Source organism: Panthera onca, chromosome B2 (genome assembly GCF_046562875.1).
Source record: "Panthera onca isolate mPanOnc1 chromosome B2, mPanOnc1 haplotype 2, whole genome shotgun sequence".
In the NCBI taxonomy this organism is placed as follows: Eukaryota; Metazoa; Chordata; class Mammalia; order Carnivora; family Felidae; genus Panthera; species Panthera onca.
In genome coordinates this window covers 86077655-86099586 of record NC_138343.1, presented here as the reverse complement: position 1 = coordinate 86099586, position 21932 = coordinate 86077655, and the positions used below count along the sequence as shown (strand labels likewise).

The 21932-nt window shown below is 36.4% G+C and overlaps 1 protein-coding gene across 3 annotated transcripts in view; it reads right to left on the bottom strand.

The window, feature by feature from the left end:
* The window catches only part of FUT9 (fucosyltransferase 9), a 200849-nt gene that overhangs the window by 35733 nt on the left and 143184 nt on the right, over nucleotides 1-21932 (bottom strand). The window contains exon 3 of one of the 3 annotated variants that reach the window (XM_060616212.3): nucleotides 16556-16667. The exons of the other annotated variants lie outside the window; for them this stretch is intronic. The gene's annotated coding sequence lies outside the window, so the exon portion shown is untranslated. The remainder of the gene's footprint in view (nucleotides 1-16555; nucleotides 16668-21932) is intronic. 3 annotated transcript variants of the gene reach the window in all.

Sequence of the window (21932 nt, the reverse complement as noted above, 5' to 3'; positions counted from 1 at the left end):
TTATTTCTTTCTAATCCCAGGACAGTAGCTCTTTGTCATTATTACATACTTTATGGACTTTTATTAACTTGCAGCAGAAACCATAGGAAAGCCATTATGTACAACATATAAGGCAATGATTCTAAGTGACAGTATTATTATTTTCTTACGTTATTCCTATTTGATAGCATATCTGTATAGGTTTGTGTGTGTGTAAGAAAGAGATTTTGCTCCATTTTAACTTCTTTTTACTAGTTCATTGGCTATTCTTTTTTAAAGGAAAAAAAAAGGACAGTTTGGTTTTGATACAATGTAGTTCATGATCCTAACATATTAAAACGTGGTTGTTTTCAGTTTATGATTGTTATAAATCCCTGCTGTTAACATTAAATCGGATTTATAACCTATTTTAAACTTCTGCCAGAGGCAATCTTGGGTTTCTGCATTTATCAAATAGAACATTTAACTCTCATGAATCACAATATCAATTTGACCTACTGTGCACATTGTAAACTACTTACAGTTATTCCTGTGAAACTTAGCCTCTTAGTAAGATTTGGGTGGAAACTCATTTTCCTGCATTATTTCACATCATTGACTTATAAATAAGAGAAGGCTTAAAATGGCAAAGTGACTTTGAGCTTCTTGAGATGTTATTTATGCACATATATTTCCTTCTCTGATCAAAGTTTTTATCCTTGTTCTTTGAAATATTATATTTGTAATTTCATTAGACATTTCAAACACATCAGAATGCAAGCATTTTTCAGTATCGAATTTAGTTGAAACTGCAAATGAGTCCTATTTGTTTTCAGGGTTGGTTTTATTTCATTAAGTCAGACTTACTTGTTTTATAATTACATGTAGAAATAAATAGCCTTTTCACAGGCTAATGAAAAAAATCACTCACTCAACTTTATTCCAAATTCATTTGGCTGGCAGAAAGAACGTAACCTCTCACTCATCTTTACCATAAGAAATTAATTTCTCTTTCCCAACACAATAAAAACTGTTAATTAGAATTTCCCCAAATCAATTAAAATCATATATTTTAAAAAAAAAATTTTTAACGTTTTATTTATTTTTGAGACAGAGAGAGACAGAGCATGAACGGGGGAGGGGCAGAGAGAGAGGGAGACACAGAATCGGAAGCAGGCTCCAGGCTCTGAGCCATCAGCCCAGAGCCCGATGCGGGGCTCGAACCCACAGACTGCGAGATCGTGACCTGAGCCGAAGTCGGACGCCCAACCGACTAAGCCACCCAGGCGCCCCTATTTTTTAAAGATGAGGGAGAAAAATTTGGTAAACACACAGCATTAAAAAGGAGATTTGAATATGAGAGAAAAAAATTTCTATTTATAATGCCTGCTCATTTCAGAATAGTTCTTCAATTAGAAGATATCTAAAGAGAGAAATAAACTATCTAAATTTAAAATGATTATGCACTTTTTTTAGTAAATAAAAATTTGAGAGATAAAAGTCAAATTGTAACTTTCTAAGAGCTATGATTTTGTTCGCTTTATTTAACTTAGCTTGCATGTATTGAGTACTTACTATGTGGCCATTCTGTTTAGTACTTTATTCATACTATTTCACTGAATCCTTAAATAACCCTATCCTTGATAATGGAATTATTTTACCATACGTAACTGGGGGTGAATTTGAAATGCAACTAAAACCATCAGTGTAGCTTAATTTGAAGTTAGAATTGACATGGTCATATTTCCTATACATTCATCAAAATTTCCACGGGCAATACTAACTTACCCATCAGTTACTCACTACTTGGTGGTCACCGTAGTAAACACGGTGTGACAACTCAGCTCTTTCCTTTAGGACTTTGGCACTCACTCATTTCCCTAAATGCTGGGCCTGTTGGCTGTTGGCACCTCACAACTGAGTCCCTCTGTAGCTAAGTGCCTCCTCCAAATTGGCTCCTACATCACTGTCTTTTAAAGGGGTGAGTGCAAAGACCCAGACCCCTTGCCAAGGTAGGCCCTCTGAAGGGCCATCCCATCTCCAGGCCTCCTTAGGCTCACATGAGGCCCTTGTAAGGGTTGTATGGCAGATCCCCATCTTCTTTCATCCAATATTGCTTCCCTCACCCCTGTATAGATGTTCCCAAGCACTCCCCAATACAGCTCTGCACACACTTCCCTCTCAGTGGCCATTTCTAGGAGACTGACAGAAGAATGGCAAGTTTTTTTGGCTATAACATGTGTTGTGTAGTGAAGGCACTCTAGAAACATATTTTGTTTTGGTATATGGACTGATGGTGAACGTTTTGAAAATTTTTCAGATTCAAATAACTGTTTCTATAGTATATAGGAGGAAATTCTGGTGCCTTAGCCATCTATTTGAACCAAGTATCTGGAGAAGTTTCAACCCGCCATGAGAAAAATATTGGTTCTGCCTAGAATCATCCTTTTTAATACAAGTCTGTGTAAAAGTAGGCAGCGTTTGTGTGAGGGCCAAAGTAAAAGGTAATTTTTATTCTTAAGAGCAACAAGCTTAATGACCACATACATCAAATCATCCCTCTCTCTCAAAACATTTCAATGGATTGCCAATGCCCCCATTTAAAAAAAAAATCCAAACTTTTTATCATAGGTGTAAGATTTGGCCACTGTCAGTTTTCCCACCCTTATTTCCCACCAATATCACTTTCACTCTACATTTCAGCTACACTGTTCTTACTATTTCTTAAATGTGTCAAGTTATTGTCTTCCTAACAGCTTTGTACTTCCTAGAATGTTCTCCATTTTTCAGAGGAGTTGCTTCTTATTCTTCAGATCATAATTGAGATACCACCTTTACAAAGGGAACTACATTGGCACTGTCGAAAGTAGTACTCTCCTCCCCAGGGACTCTCTCTCATATTTTCCTACTTATTTACTTCAGAGAAGTGACTACCATCTTATTTATTAATTTGCTTACTTGTTTATTATCCATTTCCTCTAAATAAAAGGTGAACTTTGTGAAGAATGCACTTTGTATTGTTTCCTGTAATATCTGTAGCATAAATATTTGCATATTTATGGAGCATCTATTATTGATGATCTTTATTAGAGATGAAACTATCATGGTATGTGATGTTCTTAAAAGTGCCACTAAATAAGACACTTTATGAATTAAAAAACCCTGCAGACTGACCCTTTGAGAACTTGTCACAACTTGAAAACCTCCTAAGTCTCGGTACTAATTTCCCCATAATAAAGAGCTCATAGGTCATATCTTTAAAACTGTCAACACTCTGACCAGAAGTGTCCTACCAACACTCATGTGAGGCAACATAGCATGGTGGTCAAGACCAATAGCTCTGAAATAAAATCAGGTACCATTTATGAACAGTATGATCCTGGACAAGTTACTTAGACTCTAAGAGTTGGATTTCTCATCTGTAAGGCATGGAAAACAAGAGCATCCACCCCAAAGAACTGTTAGGATTAAATGAAACACCATATGTATAAAAGTGAAAGTCACCAGGTTTCTATCACCTTCTAGTCAGACATTGGAGCATCTACACCCTTGTATCCTTCTTGCTTGTTGCCATAATGAGCTTTACTATTTTTTGTTTGTTTGAATTCTTTTTTATTTATTTCAAGTTTTTATTTCAATAGTTAACATACAGTGTATGTTAGTTAACATACAGTGTAATAGTGGTTTCAGAAATAGACTTCAGTGCGTTGTCACTTACATAACACCCAGTGCTCATCACAAATGCCCTCCTTAGTACCTATCACACATTTAGCCCTTTCCCTGCCCCCCTCCCTCCATCAACCCTCAATTTGTTCACTATAGTGAAGAGTCTGTCATGGTTTGCTTCCCTCTCTCTCTTTTTTTTCTTCCCCTGTGTTCATCTGTTTTGTTTCTTAAATTCCACAAATGGGTGAAATCATATGGTATTTGTCTTTCTCTCATTGACTTATTTCACTTAGTGTAATACACTCTAGCTCCATCCATGTCATTAAGAATGGCAAGATTTCATTCTTTTTTGATGGCTGGGTAATATTCCATTGGATATACATATTTCCATCACAATGCAAAGAAGTTTCCCATCTTAATTTTTTTTTTTCAATGTTTTTTTATTTTTGGGACAGAGAGAGACAGAGCATGAAAGGGGGAGGGGCAGAGAGAGAGGGAGACACAGAATCGGAAACAGGCTCCAGGCTCTGAGCCATCAGCCCAGAGCCCGACGCGGGGCTCGAACTCACGGACCGCGAGATCGTGACCTGGCTGAAGTCGGAGGCTTAACCGACTGCGCCACCCAGGCGCCCCTGGAAGTTTCCCATCTTAAAACAAGCAACCAAACAAACTTCTCTTGACTCTTCTTCCCTGCCAACTACTTTTTCATTTTTGTATTCCACAGTAATATTCTCCAAACTAGTTTTCTATATGTTCATTTTCTTCACTGCTTCTGCTTGTATTTATTTCTATTAAATATATTCCACTCAGGCATTTTCCCTACTACTTCATGAAATTCTTCTCCAATCTGCTAAACCCAACGATGAATTCTCTGTCTTCATCTTACATTTAGTTTACTTATGATCAATTGCTTTCTCCCTCCAGCAAAAACTTTCTACTCTTGGATTAAAATACTACATTCCTCTAGGTTTCCTTCTTCTTACTAGCCATTTATTCTCTGCTCCTTTCTTGGCTACACCCATTTTTATTAAGCACTCAAGATTCAAGTGTCCCAGAGCTTAGTACCTGGTTTTCATAAGTTGTTTCGTTCCACAAATATATGTAAAATTACTAAATGTATATATCTATACCAGACCTCACCTCTGAACTCTAGACTATTTCAAACTGCCTACCTGATCTTTCCATTTGGATATCCCATAGATATCTCAAATACATTATGTTTAAAAATGAAATCTTGATCTGGGGACCCTGAGTGGCTCAGCCAGTTAAGCCTCGACTTGATTTCAGCTCAGGTCATGATCTCACAGTTCATGAGATGGAGCCCTGCATTGGGCTCTGCACTGACAGTATAAGATTGCTTGGGATTCTCTCTCTCCCTCTGCTTCCCCCTCTAGCCCCCACTTCAATAAATAAATAAACATTAAAAAAATGAAGCCTTGATCTTCCACCAATCCTGTTCCATCAGTTGCCTTTCCCATCTTCTTTGATGGTAACCTCATTCTTTTAGTTGCTCAAGCTACAACCTTGGGCTATTTGAGAGACTGCACTCTTTTCTCTCATACATATATCCAATTCATCAGGAAATTCTGGCTCTGTCTCTAACTTACATATGTAATTGGCTACTTCTCTCCATTTTCAAGGATACTTTTAAATGAAGTCATTGTCATTTTTCTTCTGGAATATTAAAATAGCTTCTTCCTGCTTATATTTTTATGCCTCTTACAGTCTCCCAGAAGCCAGAGTGTTTAAATTGTAAGCCAGATCATTTCACTCTTCAGCTTAAAGTCTTCCACTGGCTTCCTGTGAAATAATAGAATAGAATATATTTATATCTATATCCATATCTATATCTATCTGTCTGCCACAGTTCCTGGCATAGAACCCCTAGAACTCCTGTAATTTCTTAAGTGATAAGAACACTATGAACACCTTTTGTTCTAATGTTTTGTCTTTGACTGTAGTTCCTGCCACAGAGCTTCTAAATCCCTCGGAATTTCCTAGGTGATTGGTATATCTTTTGTATATTTTGTTCTCATGAGGTGCCTCAGGAGAATAGTTTCACCTCTCCCGCCATTGGCTTTCACCAGATCACTACCCCACACTTTAGGGGGAGAGACACCCCATTTAAATACCACAATGCTTATGTGATGCAGCCTTTATAAACACTCCAAAGGTACAGAGTTTGGGGAGCTTCCAAGTGGGTGAACACATGCAGGAGTTGAGAGAGCAGTGTATTCGGAGAGAACACGGAGGCTCTGTGCATTTTTCTATCTACCTTGACCAATGCATTGCTTCATGTGGCTGTTCATCTGCATTCTTTTTTTTTTTTTTAATCTTTATTTTATTTTTGAGAGAGAGACAGAGTGTGAGCAAGGGAGGAGCAGAGACAGAGGGAGACACAGAATCCAAAGCAGGCTCCAGGCCCTGAGCTGTCAGCACAGAGCCCCATGTGGCCTTGAACTCACGAACCATGAGATCATGACCTGAGCCAAAGTTGGATGCTCAGCCGACTAAGACACCCAGGCACCCCTGCATTCTTTATCATATCCTTAATTATATAATAAGCTGGTAAACACGAGTAAATGTTTCCTTGAATTTTGTGAGCTGTTCTAGCAAACAATCACACCCAAGGAGCGGGAGGCCGTGGGAACCACCAACCAACCTCAAGGATAATCTGGGGACCTACTACTTGGGACTGGCATCTGAAATGGGATGGGAGAAATCTTGTGGGACTGAACCCATAAGCAGTGGGATCTGACACCTTCTCTAGGAAGCCAGTATCAGAATTGTGTTAAGCTGGTATCACAAAGAATTGTTTGGTATGGGGAAAAACCCCCAGACATCTGTTGTCAGAAGTGTTGTGAGTGTGGTAGTAATGTGAGTAAAGGAAAAACACACGGGAATAGTGTAAACTTTTCGAACACATTCTTCATTTTACTTAGATAAAGTCTTTGACCTAGTTTGTTTCCTTCTTCACATCCTTGTTCATTTCTGGCTTTACTGACTCCTATATATATTTGGCATCAATTGCCTTAGGCATTTGATTTAAGAACTTTCAAAATCTCCATTATTATCTCAATTTTAAAAACTAGAGAATTCACAGTTGTTTATTAGGAATTAAGGATCACATCCAATAACTTTCAGCTCTAGAAGTAGTCCTTAAATACTTAATTGTGTTGGCTCTCTCAAATTTAAAATAACCATTTTACATCTTCAGGAACTTTTTTTCAGGCTCACTAATGAAAATATTTAAGCAGAAAGAATAAAGATCATGAAGTATATGGTGTGACATATACTTATTAGGTATCTGGTACTAGCTCAAATATCACATTAAAAAAAACACAACACTACAAGAATATTTAATTTTTTTCAGCCAGTGGCATTCCAGGGCTAATTGTTCTTATTCACCGATAAAGCAGAAATTAAAAGCAAAATGTTAAACCTTTAATTTTAACCTTGTTGTTAAAAGTGAATGATTATGGCTCCTTTGAGTACTCAGAACAGCATGCTAGTATTTTTTTAAAAGTCAGATGTAACATTATTCTGGAAAAATAGAAGATATTTTAAACTACTGTATTATGCAGTAAGATACTTTTTGAACTCACAATGTATAGAATATGCCAATATTACTATGCTTCCTTAGTCTAATGTTACATTATCATATTTAACTGCTCTGGCAGTATAATTACTTCAAAGGTATGATCCATTAAGCCTGTCACTTACATGACATTCTTTAAAATGAAAAGTATGAAAGGTGTCATTTTCTTTTTTTCATTGTTTCCAAAGCAAGAATTATTGTATGCTTTCGCTCTGTTACCTCTTTTTCTTTTTTACTTTTTTATTTTTGAAATTAATTACCATATACTCTTGAGTGCATTTTTTATACATTCAAAATCACAAGCCAAATCTCAAATTTTAGCTAATTAAAGTTTCTGACAGGTAAAATATACAAAATAACATGAAGACAGTTTTAAATCCATGGGTGACAGTCACTTGCAGAAAATGCAAGTTGGGTTTTAGCTCTATATGGAAATATAGATATCTTTTAATCAGGGTGTGTCTTTTTATGTGTTAGGGTATGTCTCAATTCAGATTTTTGACGTCAGTCTCCTTACTAGAATTAAGTAGAGATCACTTCTTATCTTGATTGACATAGACTATTATTGGTCAACTCTTTAGTTATCTTTTATCATCATTTAGTGATTATTCAAGGTGAACCCGAGACAAAGATTTACAATCTCATCCTAAAATATTTTACTTTATACTGACCCATTTTGTCTTGTAATTCTAGTTGTCTCATGAGATTTCTTTAGAGATTTTGTCCGGCTCATCTCTGTCTAACAGAACTGTGATGGTGGAAATGTTCTATATCTATACGGTCCCATATGGTAGACACTAGCCACACATGGTTATTGAGTACTTGAAATATGGCTAGTGTAACTGAGAAACAGAATTTTAGATTTTATTTAACTTTAGTTTACATTTAAATTTAAGTAGTCACATGTGAAAATTCCGGTCACAGCTACAACATGTAAAGAACTTGGACGTAGTCACTACTGTCTTTAAAAGAAGGAGAAAGCTGAACAACTGGAAATCAATGACTTTTTTGTTCTTATAGAAGAACTGAGGTCATGGGTAAACTGCTACCCCCAAATCCAGAGAGACAGATGAATCTTGAGAATTGCAGCCACAATCTCTTTACCTGGAACAGAAGCTGCTGGAGCCATAGGCTGATAGGAACATTTAGATGGTAACTTTCATGAACTTCTGATGCTGAGTGTGGACTAGCCTGATTACAGAACTTGTGAGGGCTGTAGTATTGGTGGACCTCTGTATTGTCTTAGGCTTTCCCTCCATAAACCCCACCAATTCTCACCGTGAAGAGCCAGGATCCCTCTCCTGATTCCAGTAAGGGAAGGGGGAAATAATCATTAAGAAATATACTTAGAACAGTCTCTGTAACAAAGACCTTCTCTCCAAAAGAAAAGACTTTACCAGAGCCTTATATGATCAGGAAGAAAATATATTTCTCAAATTCCAGACTGCTCTAACTTTCTTATATGAACTAAGAAGAAATAAAAAGCTAAGAAAGACTCATGAAGGTCACAGTCCAGAGACATAAGCCCATTGAAAGACAGAGATTTAATCATAAGGTTACAGAACACTTTCCCACCACCCACACCTTACCATCTTGCCAACAAGACACCAATATGTTAGCAGTGGTCTGCAGCTCAAAGAGCTATAAGATGCAGTCTCTATACAAGGAAAGGTTCTCAGGGAACTCTAAAATAAAATGTCTAAGAGAAAGTGGAATACAGAGATTACAGTGGAGTCAAAACAAGGGCACTAACAGAATGTGAAGCCTCTGGTATGTACAGCTAGATCATTAAATACAGCCCAACTCCAGCCAGACTAACATGAAATTTCACACTAAAGGCGTTTGCCTCAGCTCTTATTAACGGATACCTCGTTCCTAGTTTTCAACCAGAAATTATAATGTATGCTAAAATGCAACAAAAATACATCCTGAAGAATTTCTCTTATTTTATTTCTCTTGTTTAGAATTTTTTTTAATTTTTCTTAAATTTTTTTTAACGTTTATTCATTTTTTGAGAGACAGAGTGAGAGTGGGGGAGGGGGCAGAGAGAGAGGGAGACACAGAACTCGAAGCAGTCTCCAGGCTCTGAACTGATAGCACAGAGCAGATGCGGGGCTTGAACCCACAAACCATGAGATCATGACCTGAGCCGAAGTCTGATGCTTAACCCACTGAGCCACGCAGACGCCCCTCTTATTTTTTAATAAGCATCAGAACCAGACTCGAATATATATGATACAGATTTTGGAATAACCAGACTGAGAATTTAACATAACTATGATTAATATGTTAAGGGCTCTATAGAAAAAATAAATAACATGCAAGAACAGATTGGTAATTTAAGCAAAAAAAAAAAGAAAGCTCTAAGATAGAATCAACAGGATTCAAAACCAGTGTCACAGAAATGAATTATGCCTTTGATGGACTCATCAAGAGACTGGACATGCACAGGAAGGAATCAGTAATTTTATACCCATGCATATCATTTCCAAATTGCAGAAAACTAAAGATAAAAATCTTGAAAGAAGCCTGAGGAGAATTAAAAAAAAAACAACACCTATCTCTAAAGAAACAAGAATGAAAATTATAGTGGATTTTCTTAAATCAGAAACCATGCAAGCATGAAGAGAGTGGAATGAAATATTTAGTATTAAAAACTGTCACCACCCTAGAATTCTGTATCTGGAGAATTTATCCTTTAAAGTGATTGAGAAATAAAGACTTTCTCAGCCAAACAAAAACCAAGGGAGGAATTCTTGGCCAACAGACTTGTCCTCCAGGAAATGTGAAAAGTGTTTTCAGGGTTAAGGAAAATGGTGTCAGAAACTTGGATCTGCATAAGGAAAAGAAGAGTGTTAGAGAAGGAATGGATGAATGAAAAATAAAGTCTGTTATTTATTCTTAATCTAGAAAATAACTATTTAAAATAATAATAACAATAACAATGCATGGGTGATTTTAGCATATGGATAAGTGAAATTGAGGACAACTGTGTTACAATGGATAGAAGGCAGGGATTAGAAAGTCTCTTAAAAACTATCTTCACTACTTCACATGAAGTGATATGGTGGTATTTGAAAGTGGATTTAGATTAGTTTAAAGTGTATATTGCAAACTCTAGAACAACCACTAACATTTTTTTTAAAAGAAGTGTAACTGATATGCTAAGAAAAGAGACAAAATAAAATGTAAATGTTCAATGAAAACCACAGAAGGCAGAAAAGGAGGGAAAGAAAAAGAAACAAAGAACTGGTGTAAGAAATAGAAAACAGTTTCACATGAGGTATATATTAATCCAGCTGTATCAATAATAATTTTAAATATGAGTGTTCTATATACACCAGTAAAAATACAGTAAAAAAATTAGACCAATAATATATTGCTTACATAATTTTACTTTCATTTTTATTTTTAAATATTTATTTTTGAGAGGGGGAAGGAGCAGAGAGAGAGGGAGACAGGACCCACGTGAAGCAGGCTCCCTGCTGACAGCAGAGTGCCTGATGTGGCTGACCTCAGACAGCCTGAACTGAATTGAAGTTGGAAGCTTAACAGACTTAACCACCCAGCACCCCGAATCTACTTTTAAATATAAAGACTCAGGTAGCTTAAAAATAAAGGGATGAGAGAAAAGACATGCCATGCTAACCGTATTTCAAGAAGGCTGGAGTAGCTATCTTCATTTCAGACACAGCATACTTCAGAATAAGACAAGTTATCATAGATAAAGATGAACATTATACCATGATAAAGTGGTCCATTCTTCAAGTAACATGTATAACAATTCTTAACATGTAAACACCTAACAATAATTTATCAAAATACATGAGGCAATAACTAATAGAATTATTGGGAGAGCTAGACTAATCCACACTGATAGCTGGAGACTTCAACACTCTTGTTTCAGTAATTGATAGATCAGGCAGGTAGAAAATCAGTAAGAATATAATTGATTTGAACAGTCATAAATACTCACCTGCTGTATTGAATAGTACAGCCCTTGCCTCTGGCTTCTCAAAGTATGGGTTTTGGACTAGCAGTATTGCTTTGTCTTGGAGCTTGTTAAAAATACAGAATCTCAGGCCACTTCCAGAACTAATGAATCAGAATTTTCATCATTAGCAAAACACCCAGGTGATTTGTATGTATATTAAAGCTTGAAAATCTAAGCTTAAAAATCAAGCTTGGATTGTCCTTATCTAAGGGCAATCATCATTGCAAGTTTCTAAACATACTTTCTGCCCCAAACCAAGCTGTGCGTACAGCAGATTATGAACAGATTTTATACATGTTCTTCATGCTCGAATCATAGTATTTCATATGTGATGGTAGCTCAGGTACATGCAATGCATTTTCTAGATAATTGCGCAAATCCCGAGGGGCATCAGCATCAGAGAAGAGTCACGGTGGTGGTGGGGAGGGAATAATAAAAACAGCCATCAGTTCATAAGAGATTATGCACATAATTGAGAAACAGAAGGGTGGATGCCCCAAATAATATTCACAATGTGACATCAATGAACAGTTTCCCAAATAAAAAAGAAAAATGGTGCTTTTAATAACTGGTTACAACAATCTCCTCAGTGAGAAGAACCAAGAGAGAACAATCATAAGATAAAGAATAAGGAAAAAAATGAAAAAAAAAAAAAGTGTGGCATTTAGCCTTCACCAATAGATACAATTATAGGAAAGAACAGGCCCTGAAAATATTTGGCGAAATAAGCAAAATACGTCCTGTTACATGACTTGCCTCAGAGAAGATCACTGCCTTCAGATGGCTGTGTTAAGTAAGGCTGCCCTTACGACTGATTCCCAGGCTGCATGCAGCACTGTAGCGTGGCTCCAGTGACACTAGAATTTATCAAGCACCCAGCCTCTTCTGTCGCCACCTCAGAGCCTGCAATGCAGTAGACTCTTCAGAGATGCTACAGGTTTCCAAATTTTCTTTCCCAGTGATCTAATCGAAGGGTACTCTAATCTTTGGGTACTGTCAGAATTTTTTGCCAAAGATTTTAATAACCAAATAAACATGGGCCTATTCTGGTGGGTCATGATGGCTTTCGTATTCTACATTGAGACTCCCCTTAGATGGTTGGGTGCACCAGCTAAGAAACCAGTGGCCAATCATGATAATACAAAATTATATTAGAGCTTCTTAGACTTCACTTCTAAATACAGTGTCCCTCAAGAGTAGTAAGATGCCAAAAAATCTAGTGGGGGAAAAGTCTTTAAACATTCTATTCCTAGCAAAGATTTGTGAATCATTTGTAAGTTGAAGCAGAAGAATTGTTTGACTTCTTGAATATGCAAACCTTTCTGTTTGCCTTCAAACAAACAAACAAACAAACAAAACCAAAATGTTTATTGACTGAAAATATTTCATCATCCTGGATGTTTGGCACATTTCACCTGAGGTGTAGTGGACACAAGTAAATGCTCTGGAATACAAGTATCGCTTTCTAACTGGTATTGCCAATTATTTGTGCCCCAAAGAAAAGATTCTGTTAGTAGAACGCTCTTATTTCAATTGGGCATGGCCATTCTTTTGCTGCATCAACCGGTGAGTTTGCCCCGAAGAAAATGTGCTATTCCTTTGTGATATCTCACCATCCGGCTATATGACCTCATTGTTCAGCCTGTAGATCGGGATGTGACTGAGAATATACAAATCTATTACAAAAGAAATTTCGTGGGAAATAAACACATCATGCAGACAACATACAAAAATTTGGAACGTTAATGTACGATCTTTAAAAAAAAATTCATATCTATTTATTTATTTTTTAATTTTTTTTAACATTTATTTATTTTTGAGACAGAGAGAGACAGAGCATGAATGGGGGAGGGTCAGAGAGAGAGGGAGACACAGAATCCGAAACAGGCTCCAGGCTCCGAGCTGTCAGCACAGAGCCCGACGCGGTGCTCGAACTCACGGACCGTAAGATCGTAACCTGAGCTGAAGCCGGCGCTCAACCGACTGAGCCACCCAGGCGCCCCATATCTATTTATTTTTGAGAGAGATTGAGAGAGAGAGAGAGAGAGAGAGAGCGCCAGGGAGGAGGAGAGAGAGGGAGACACAGAATCTGAAGCAGACTCCAGGCTCTGAGCTGTCAGCACAGACCCCAATGCAGGTCTCGAATTCACAAACCACGAGATCATGACCTGAGCTGAAGTCAGATGCTTAACCAACTGAGCCACCCAGGCACCCCAGAACGTTAATGTAGAATCTTTAAATGTTGCTTGTACCTGGGATTCTGTTCAAATCAAGTATTAAGAAAAGCCTGGAGAATCTTGGGATTCTTGGGTGTCAAGAAAACGGTCACTTTTATGATTTAAAAAAAAAGGACAAACTAGATGAAAAGATACAGAATTTCAATAACTGAAATGTATAAAAAGAACCAAATGAACATTTGGTTGAACTGAAAATATACTGTCTGAAATTAAGAACTCATTTGATGTGTTTAGGTTGGTTGTTGGGAGCAGTAAGGGACTCAGAAAATCTTTCAGCACAAATTCTTGGAATGGTGAATGTCTGCCCTTCATATCCCATGATAAAAGGCATGGGGAGTAGGCACACTTTCTTAGAGATATCTGGTATTCACTCTATTAGTAACACATAATTACAGGTACTGCAGGTCTACACAGTGTGATTTTTATTTCACAGAAAATGTGAATTCATACTATAGCTAAATGTGTGAAACTGTCTCTAGATCCTATAAATATTTGTATGGTCCATTAGTATTCAGAGCCACATTCAGGCAGCCACCTCCAACACTGAAACTATTTGTTATTCTTCCCAAATAAATTAAGTTCAGCCTATGTCTATGTGTATGTCCATGTCTGTATCTGTATCCAGATCCATATCTATATATATCTATTCTAGATATAGAGCTATCTGTACCTATATCCATATCTATCTAAACCTCTGTATCTATAGCTATAGCTATAAAGCTTCTTCTTTGAACTTGGTCTTTCTTGTGCCAATCATTGTTTCTACACTGGTGTTACAAAATTAACTCAATCCAGATTTTCCTTTACTGAAGGATGGTATTCTTCTTAATTTACCCTACAGAAATATATGGATTTTGTAATTATAATTATCTGTATTATAGTTATAGTTATCTGTATCTATTATAATTATAGTTATCTGTAATTATAATTTGCCTTTACATAATCATAATTGAGGAGCAGAATATTCAATATTTCTTTTTTCTCCTTCCTTCCTTCCTTCCTTCCTTCCTTCCTTCCTTCCTTTCCTTCTTTCCTTTCTTTATTTCTCTCTCCCCTTCTCTAATGCACATGCACACACATCACACTCATGATCATCATCACTTTCTCATCATCATTATAATTTCTGCCACATTCAGTGAATAAAAATGACCAGTAAGATGGTATTCATAATGCAAGCACATTTATAGAAATATCTGTATTTTCATTTCCCCATGATATTACCAAAATCCATTTCCATAGATAATTAAGATCTAACTACATATGATGATGATATTACTAAAAATCATCAATGTATGTTACTAGTTTTTTTTCCCACTCTTTTGGACTGATCTGGAACAATTCAGTGAATCATCAAGTTGGACAAACTTTTATCATTATACATGAGCAATCTAATAAATAATGTGTTGAGAGTTTATAACATTTCATGGCTTTTAAAAATATTTCATATATATTATTCCAACCACTTTTACAATTATGTTACTGGGTTGATCCAGGTGTCTGTTACCCAAATCAGGTACACAAAGCCTTTCTCATTCAACTGGAAACATGGTCAGTGATGGAAATTAAAGCAATTCATTCTGAAAACACAGATAGCATAACTGTAGTATCTTTCATCAGCACAAATACCTTGTTGCTTAAAGGAGTGACCTCCAGAAATTCATTCAAAGTACCTCCCCACTCCTAACCCTAGCTCTTCATAGAACTACAATCCCATCATTGGCACAGATTCCAGAATTCCCAATTTTAATTCAGTATGCTGATAACTTAAATTAGTGGTGTCCACATCATTTTAAGCTTAGATCTATATCTTAAATTGGAAACACAGGCATGGCAGTATTTTTTAAAGATGAATCAGAAAACGTGTAGGTAACTATGAAGTGTCCAGACGATTCTGTCTTTCCTTAATTTTATCTCATGTTCAGCCTAATTCATTTTTTTATAACATATATTTAAACCAGTGAAAAATATGTACCCAAGGATTAATCAGTGAATATAAACTAGTGAATATAAATATAAATAATCAGTGAATATAAAATATAAACCAGTGAACATAAAGTAGTAGCTGAGGTAATATCAAAAATATGCATAACTTGATCACTAAGGAAGAATGAATTAGCGATGCAATTCAACAAGACTGTGCATTAATTCTAAGTTTAAAATAATAGGTGTGTTTGAAATCTTATTGATACAAGACTCACTTATGAAACTAACACATTCATTCATTCAACAGATACTGGCTTCCTCTTAGGTTCTAAATTAAAGTACTATACTAAGGATTAAGATTATGGAAAGATGAAAGAATCTGGATCCTAGCTGCAGGAGAAGATAGTTTAAAGTACAGAGTAATGTGAAATACCATGGGAGACTTTATACCAGTAAAAGAGAACAAGTTAAATAGATTTAGTCAGTGTAATTACTGTGGCTCTGCAAACCTGTTTTGGGAGACATTTCTACAAATTATACAGTTTTAAATCATCTATATAGGTCCACCAATGCATTTGGTCTTATACAACCCATCTTAATAACTTAGATTCTAATTGTTTATGTCTTACTCCATTCTCTGATTTTTGGAAGGGAGTTTTAGAGACGAGAGTTGCTTTTAATTATGTTTTCCCCCTTTGGCTCAACTTAAGGGTTCGTACATCTTCGTTCAGAGTGCAAAGCCAGGGACACAGAGATATTCTATGAGCAAATGCTTAAAACTAAATTTACAAATGATGCTGAAGTTCTGAGGATTCAAGCCTTGTTGGCTGATACAGGATAAGGGAGAGAGAACTTGAATTTTAGTCACTGATAGTACAGAATGAAGTCATGGACATTTGGGGTGATGATGAACCAGCAAAACTAATGTCATGGAAACAGCAGAAATGGTGAGAGATTCTTTACATCTCCCCAGAATATTTGATCAACAAAAAACAGAGCAAATTCCTGTCTGAGGGCTGGTCCCTAGAGTCACACAAAGAGTGATTAGGGAATTAGAGAACAATCTCCTTTGCTCTGTTGCAAACTGTTTCCACCTGAGAAGTTAGTAACTCCCCTTGCCAGGGCATGGATTCAAATAAATTAATATTTGATATCTATAACACAGAAAGTTTAACTTACATTATACAGTGCTTACTGGTACAATTTTATACATCTATACAGTGGAGAAAATCCTTCTCTCCAGTATGTCCATTATGATATGAGGATGATTAAAGGCCATTAAGATTTCACCCTGTTTTGAAAATATATGTTAAAAATACAGTCAGCAAGAGTGTGTCCCTTTATTTATTTATTTAAAAGCAAGACACATGAAGTATAAAGTTAAGTCAAATAGCATTGTGAAATTTATGGTAAACACTAATCATATAATCTTCAAACAGCGGATTGCAAAAGTACAGTTTAAAAGTCCATTGTTGAGGCCATGCCCAACTTTTTTCTAAAAAAAATGTTTGTTCTATTACTTAAAGACTGGATAATGTAATTAACATAATGAAATTTCAGATTTAGAGAGGAAAAATAAATAGCATTGGATATTATATTTTCTGTAAATATATTCCTTTCATTTACATCAGATCATTATAGAAAAATCTCTGTATTTCTCTAGTAAGCTTGTCTCCAAAGAGAAGACAGTAGCAAATTATGAGGACAGGTGATCTTTGGATAATCAAAAGAAAAAAATTCAAGGCAGGGTTGTTCTATAGTAATATGTTATTGATTCAAAGTATAATTTCAGGACTGAGTAGTTTTGCCAGAGAAATGGATTAGTTTCCTGTTTTGGGAAATATGTATATAAAAATAAGTTATATAATATTTTGAAATCCTTAGTTAAATTAGCTTTACAATCCTCACTGGAATTTCTGAGATTTAAATGTTTAGACCTTTCTACATTGTTTTTGTTTTGTTTAAAGAGTTACTAAAATCCTGGTTGATTTTTAAAGTGTCGTTGATAGTCTAGAATAGATTATAAACTAGAGCTTTCCTTATAATTAACATAAACATCCCCAAATCCAGAATTGTTCACTCTGTATCAGTGTACATTCCCCAAATAGTTTTATTAGGCAAGCTCTTTTAAGGGAAAAACACAAAAAGAAATTCATCCAAATAATAGAAAGATTATGAGGGGTGCCTGGGTGGCTCAGTGGGTTAAGCATCTGGCTCTTGATTTCAGCTCAGGTCATGGTCTCGCAGTTGGTGGGATAGAGCCACGCATCAGGATGAAAGCTCATAGCCTGCTTTCGACTCTCTCTCTCTCTCTCTCTCTCTCTGCCCCTCTCAAGTTCTCTCTCTCTCAAAAATAAATAAATGAACATTTGAGAATAGAGAAAGATGATGAAAAGTTACACACACCTTACATTTTGCCTCATTTAACATTTTTAAAAAAAAGTTTGAGGAGCTCAAGGTCCTCTGTGATTTTTCAGTGATTTTGGTGACACCCTTCTGAGGTACTGTGGACAGAAGAATTGTCACACCCGTTTCACAATTACATGAGGAAATGAAGGTCAAGGTATTGATAATATATAGAATCAAGGAACAAATAGAAATAACCAGAACTTATTTAACCTTCTCAGCTACCTATGATTTCACAATGTCTTTCTCTAGGGCTAGGTATAGTTAATGCTGTTTCTTTAGGAACAAGGTTCTAGGCAGAAACTTTGCCTTTTATTTTTCTCTTTGTTTTCTAAAACAACAAACCAACGCAACTTTAATGGGAAGTGAAGGAAAAAAGAGAACGTTTCAAACGAACATTTCCTGCCATAATTTTATTTAATGGCAACGTATTTGATTTCTTTTGTTACAGGCAGTCACACAATTCACACACTCAAGGTCCAAATTGAAGCCACAGTGAAAAGGAGATACTATATTTATATTTCGTAAGAACGGGGCTTATGGCATGATGAAATGAAAAGATCTATAGTGCTTAAAACAAACAAACAACAACAACCAAGACAAATAAGAATATTGCCAAGGCTCCAGGGGGAAAAGCTGAGCTAATAAAAATGAAATTAGAAAGATGTCATTGTGATAGGTATGGTGTCTCATAGATTTGATCCTCAAAGTGTTGCATGTTGGAAGGAAAACTACCAGAACTGGGCCAGTGTAAAAATTAAAAAAAACTTTTTAGTAACGTTACCTATTTTGCTAATGAAGAGAAACACCAGACTCTCCAAGGAGGAGAAGTATCCTTTGAATAGCAACCAAGTAATTATTACCTTCTGTGAAATCAGCTCTCATTGCAACCAGGAAACCCTAAATTAAAAGGCTGGAACAGACATTTTGGCTTTGTGGTCTCCAAAGGGATACAGCTATATCCAAAATAAATAAATAGTAACCAGGACTAGCTACAGGAGAAAATCTTAGGTCAGAAGTAGTTGGAATGCACCTGACAAAGGCATATTAAAAACAAACAAACAAAAAATACAAAAACCGATAAATTAATTGTTCCAACAATTAGATATTTAATAGTACAAAAAGCAAACAACTCTTCTGTATTACTTTGCTAGGGTTGCCATGACAAAATGCTAAGACTTGATGGCTTAAACAACAGGAATTTATTTTATCACAGTTCTTGCAGCCAGAAGTCCAGAATTAAGGTGCTGGGAGGGTTGGAGTCTCCTGAAGGATCTCTCCTTGGCTTGCAGATGGCCACATTCTTGCTGCCTCTTCACATGATCATTCATTTGTGGGTGTCCTTGTTGTCTCTTTTCCTTCTCCATCTTTCTCCTCCTCCTCCTTCTTGTTTTTCTTCTTAAGATTTTATTTTTAGGTAATCTCTACACCCAATGTGGGGGCTTAAATTTATAACCCTGAGATCAGGAGTTACATGCTCTACTGACTGAGCCAGCCAGATGCCCTTTGTCTTTTTATGAGGACACTAGTCACATTGGATTAGAGCCACACCTTAGTAGCCTCATTTTAACTTAATCACCTCTTTAAGGACCTTATGTCCAAACATGGTTATATCTGAGGTACTAGAAAATATAATTACTGGACTTCAATGTATACATTTGGGGGGCGCCTGGGTGGCTCAGTTGGTTAGGCGACCGACTTTGGCTCAGGTCATGATCTCGCAGTTTGTGAGTTTGACCCCGGCGTCGGGCTCTGTGCTGACAGCTCAGAGCTTGGAGCCTGCTTCAGATGCTGTGTCTCCCCCTCTCTTTACCCCTCCCCTGCTCACATTCTGTGTCTCTTTGTCTCTCAATAATAAATAAACGTTAAAAAAAAATTTATCAATGTATACATTTGGGGGGAAACATAATTCAGGTCATAACAAATTCTCTCCCCAAAAGATAAGGAAGGCTGTTTTCATAATAAATCATTTGACAACCGAATCATTTCCCCCTCCTAACTCCCAATTACTAACTTTCTAGATTTCCAAGAAATCTAGAAATTAGGTTTCAGAAACTTTATAAACTTGCTAAGAACATTTAAAAAAGAACAATTTGTATGGGAAAGTAAACCATAACTGCTATAGAATGGAGACAGCCTTTACTCAGATGATTGCGCGCCGTGTTTTTATACAACAAAGAGAATGTTTTTGTGCTTTAAAGAACAGCCTAAAAAATGTTAAGAAAGTATGGGTAGGCACTGGGACTCTTAATGCCTCCTCAGCATGCACTACACCCACTCCATATTGCGCAGCAGCAAGCACTTTGGAAGACCAACAGAGTTCAGGACAGAAGTTCCATGAGGTCCTGTCCAGTCCAACTTCTGTCTTCCAGGACTTGTTCACTTACAGTGACTGGTTCAGAAATGGACACATCAACTAATTTGGTCCAGGCAGAATGAAGTGCAGCATTTTTGATTGCTGGGAAAAGGGAAATTCTCTTTCTAACTGGACAATGTACTGTGTGAAAATGATACAGCTACAAGTAGCTATTTTGTGATAATGGGGGAATGTAAGTCTAAGAATGAAGCTTTTCTTGGAAGAAAAAAGAACTGATAGAATTGTAAGGAAACTGAATTAGATTTGATCAGACTGTACCCTAAGTCCCTCACCTCTGGACTCCTAAACTATGTAAGCTAATAAATTCCTTTTACTGTTACTTTTTAAAATTCTGTTGTTTACAACCAAAACAGTATTTACTAATATACCTTCCAGCTTCCAACTAACAAGCCAAGTACCATTTGTTTGCCTTTAAAAGAATATTGTTGGGGGTGCCTGGGTGACTCAATTGGTTGAGCATCTGACTCTGCATTTCAGCTCAGGTCATGACCCCAGGGTTGTTGGACTGAGCCCCGTATGGGCTCTGCACTGAGTGTGGAGCCTGCTTGAGATTCTCCCTCTCTCTGTCTGTCTCTGTCTCCCTCTCCCCCCCACCCCCACTCATGATCTCTATCACTGTTTCTCTCTAAAATAAAAGAAAATTGTAATCCAAGAAAAACTATAATTTTAAAAAGTAAAATTTGGCCAGAAAATTGTGGCTATATAAACAACTAAGGGTTCTAGAACTAAAATCTAGAATCAGTAGTGAATCAACATTTGGGACAATGATTGCATTCCTTCTCCCCCTATATTTCTTTCATTCATACTAATATCCAATTCCAAGAAGCATGATGAATATTAGTAAGGTAATAACTATAAAGTACTTTGATTTCTGATTTAGAGAGTAATATCAAGTACATCATCATATATAAAAGCAAATATTGTGTCAAACAAGGTTAACCATTGGATTGAAACCATCTATTTCACTTTCTCTCATTGGTCACATTGAAAACTAACTAGTTGTGAAATAAGGTTAATGAAGTAGAAACATACAGTCTGATAATCAAATCCAGAAAAAAAAGATGCATGTAGTAGTCCCGCTTCCAGGAAAATTAAAAATTCAATCATTTCTTCTAGGATCGAGATTGGCTGCTGGCCATTACCAGAAAAAGAAATATTTCTGAAAGCATGAAATTAAATTCTATAGCACATAAAAATAAAGACATTCTATTTTTTTAAATGACAGTAGTGATTCTTGCGCTCATAATTTAAAAGCAAAGAAACTCTAGAAAAGCGAGATTCAAGGCATAGCGATAAATGAGAGCCCTCAGGAGTTAGGAAGTATTTCCTATATTGTCATTTAACAAGTTACTATTTCTTTCTTGTTTGAGTGAAGACCTTTGCAGTGAAGATCTTTGTAGAGATGGTCATTGTCAAGATACAGACAACCTTCTAATGGAAATCATGTGACTTTGTACTTTCTTAGTTTAATTCGGTCTGATTTCTTTTACTTTTCAGGATATTTCTTAATTTCATACTTATAAAGAGGTATATGGAAAGTATTCATAACTCTCACATTGTCTACTTATAGGGATTCCTACACACTTATTTAAAAAAATGATACATCAGTTTTTCCGGTTCCCCAAAAGTATAGATGAACGCAAGGCATCAGTCAACGCCTAATGTCCCGCTGCAATTTAAAGGAGCCGAAGTAGAACGGGAGGAAGCAGTGAGCTCTCACAGGGCACAGGGAACAGGGCACAGGGAACAGGGCACAGAGCACATCCTGGATAA